Raw genomic sequence first — 2,138 nt, 5'->3', positions numbered from 1 at the left:
GGAAATTAAAAAAAAATGATAAAACTTGCAGATTTGCACCTGCCAAAATAACGTCATAAGTTCAGGAATTTAATTAGAAACTGTCAGTATGGTAAAAAGGGAACCCTCCTACCTGGTTGGTAGGAATGTGAATTAGTACAGCCACTGTGGAAAACATTATGGAGATTCTTTAAAAATCTGCAAATAGTGGAGCCTGGCTCTCACAACTGAAGATGGCGGAGAGTGAGACAGCAGTGAAGCTGCCGGCACCTCACCTGTCATCGATGATGGAAGGGAACAGAACCGGCCACGATCACCACAGCGGTTGTGAGAATGAGGACAACAACTACAATCAGGGTGGATTGAGTCCAGCCAATGACACTGGAGCCAAACAAAAACAAAAACAAAAACAAACAAACAAAACAAAAGAAACAAAAAAAGAAGAAAGGAAAAGGCAGTGAGATGGATTCAACCCAGGATCAGCCTGTGAAGATGAACTCTTTGCCAGCAGAGAGGATCCAGGAAATACAGAAGGTCATTGAATTGTTCTCAGTGGGCCAGGGACTTGCCAAAACCATGGAGGAGGCTAGCAAGTGAAGCTATCAGTTCTGGGATACATAGCCTGTTCCTAAACTGGGTGAGGTGGTGAACACCCATGGTCCTGTGGAGCCTGACAAAGACGACATCTGCCAAGAGCCCTATACCCTGCCCCAGGGTTTAATCTGGGATGCCTTGGACCTGGGGGACCATGGTGTGCTGAAAGAACTGTACACACTCTTGAATGAGAACTACGTGGAAGATGATGACAACATGTCTGATTTGATTATTCTCTGGAATTTCTCTTGTGGGCTCTCTGGCCACCTCGCTGGTTCCCCCAGTGGCACTGCCGGGTTCGAGTGGTCTCAAGTTGAAAACTGGTTGGGTTCATCAGCGCCATTCCAGCAAACATCCGTAGCTGTGACACAGAGAAGAAGATGGTAGAAATCAACTTCCTGTGTGTTCACAAGAAACTGCACTCCAAAAGGGTGGCTCCAGTCTTGATCCATGAGATAACCCGATGAGTTCACCTAGAGGGCATTTTTCAAGCTGTTTACACTGCCGGGGTGATCCTGCCAAAGCCCATTGGCACCTGCAGGTACTAGCATTGATTCCTAAACCTACGGAAGCTGATTGAAGTGAAGTTCTCCCACCTGAGCAGAAACATGACCATGCAGCATACTGTGAAGCTCTACTGACTGCCAGAGGCTCCCAAGACAGCTGGGCTGTGACCAATGGAAAAAAAGGACATTCCAGTAGTACACCAGCTCCTCACCAAGTACCTGAAGCAGTTTTGCCTCACACCGGTCATGAGCCAGGAGAAGGTGGAGCACTGGTTCTACCCCCAGGAGAATATCATTGACAGTTCCGTGGTGGAGAATGCAAACAGTGAGGCGATAGACTTCCTGAGCTTTTACACACTTCTCTCCACCATCATGAACCATTCAACCCACAAGGGTCTAAAAGCTGATTATTCTTTTTACAACGTTCACACCTAGACCCCTCTTCTATACCTCATGAGTGACGCCCTTGTTCTCACCAAAATGAAAGGGTTTGATGTGTTCAATGCACTGGATCTCATGGGGAATAAAACCTACCTGAAGAAACTCAAGTTTGGCATAGGGGATGGCAACCTGCAGTATTACCTTTACAATTGGAAATGCCCCAGAATGGGGGCAGGAAAAGTTGGGCTGGGGTTACACTAACCAGTTGCCAGGGAGATTCTGGATAAAGCCACTGAGAATTTAAACCAGCTTGAAAAATGCCCTCTAGGTGACTCGCTGGGTTATCTCATGGATCAAGACTGGAGCCACCCTTTTGGAGTGCAGTTTCTTGTGAACACACAGGAAGTTGATTTCTGCCATCTTCTTCTCTGTGTCACAGCTACGGATATTTGCTGGAATGGCACTAATGAACCCAACCGGTTTTCGACTTGAGACCACTCGAACCCGGCAGTGCCACTGGGGGAACCAGCGAGGCGGCCAGAGAGCCCACAAGAGAAATTCCAGAGAATAATCAACACATGTTGGTCTAATTGTCACAAACGTGAGAATCCCTGGCAAAGGGAAGAGAACTGAACCGGCTTTACCAAACTCCAGTGGACATGACAATTGTATTGCAAT

At 47.1% G+C, this 2,138-nt stretch overlaps 1 pseudogene; it reads left to right on the top strand.

Moving 5' to 3' along the window:
- The first annotated feature begins 212 nt into the window (after positions 1-212).
- LOC102492280 (glycylpeptide N-tetradecanoyltransferase 1 pseudogene) lies at positions 213-1,721 on the top strand (annotated as a pseudogene).
- The last annotated feature ends 417 nt before the right edge of the window (positions 1,722-2,138 follow it).

This window comes from Tupaia chinensis, unplaced genomic scaffold (assembly GCF_000334495.1).
Source record: "Tupaia chinensis unplaced genomic scaffold, TupChi_1.0 Scaffold000288_2, whole genome shotgun sequence".
Classification (NCBI taxonomy): domain Eukaryota; kingdom Metazoa; phylum Chordata; class Mammalia; order Scandentia; family Tupaiidae; genus Tupaia; species Tupaia belangeri.
The sequence above is the reverse complement of the archived record's forward strand: the minus strand, read 5'-3'. Positions and strand labels throughout refer to the sequence as shown.